The sequence below is a fragment of the Triticum aestivum genome, chromosome 2B, assembly GCF_018294505.1.
Source record: "Triticum aestivum cultivar Chinese Spring chromosome 2B, IWGSC CS RefSeq v2.1, whole genome shotgun sequence".
NCBI lineage: Eukaryota > Viridiplantae > Streptophyta > Magnoliopsida > Poales > Poaceae > Triticum > Triticum aestivum.
The window spans coordinates 64,470,283-64,471,349 of record NC_057798.1 but is presented as its reverse complement, the minus strand read 5'-3'; positions in this window follow the sequence as shown (position 1 = coordinate 64,471,349).

The following is a 1,067-nucleotide window of genomic DNA, read 5'->3' as shown; positions in this document are numbered from 1 at the left end:
AAAAGGAAACAAATAAACAAGAAAAAACGAACCAAACTAAGAAAGAAACAAAAAAAAACTAAAGAAAAGAAGAAAGAAAAAACTAAAAAAAGAAATAAACAAAGAAACACGACCAAAATCCAAAGAAAAAATGGAATAAAACCTATAAGAACCATGAAAATGAAGAAACATATGAAAAAACAAAGAAAAACAGATAAGCGAAGAAAGCTGTAAAAAACAAAAGAAAACCGAAGAGAAAAACAAAAGGAAGAAACCAAACCGAACTAGTGCAGCGAGCAAGTTTTTTTTTAGACAACGTCGTGAAGCTTTATTGATTCATCACAATGTTTACAGGGACGGATGGTAGATTCCCGGGGTGTCCTAACCAAACATGACGGCCACCACCGAGAGATAGGGCATGCTTCGCTAAGTTGCGAGCTTCATAATTAGAGCTCCTAAACTCATGACCAAAATTACAAAACTCAAAAACTGAAGGGTGGCCTATTATTTCATGTATAATTGCTCCGTAACTCGCCCAATTTTCCTTCTGAATGTCTTGTATCACCATTGAGCATGCTTCGCTAAGTTATGAGTAAGTGAGGAGCGAGAGATGGAACTATCCCGAGTGAGCAAACGAGAGGAGAATAAATGGGCCTTCCAAATACCTGTCCAAGAAAGAAAACCTTTCCAGCGAGAGAAATAGTGGCGCCCCTCTATCTCGCCTTCAGCGAGTCCGCCACCTTCAGACTCGCTGAAGGGACGACAGGGATGGGCCCGCCCACGCGCGTGGTAGGCCCCAGCCACATTTTTCAACTTTTTCCTGTTTCATGTTTATGTTTTTTGCTTTATTTTTGTACTTTTATTTATACTTTAAAATTATATATATATATGTTAAACATTAAAAAATATTGAGCAAGTATTTGAAATATGTTAAACATGTATTTGGAAAATCTTAATCAAGCATTCAAAAAAATGTTGGATGTAAAAATAAAAATTGTTGATCATGTATTTGAAATAATGAAATATTTTATAATGTACATAAAAATATTAAATCAAGGATTTTCAAAAAAATTATAAAAGTATTGGAA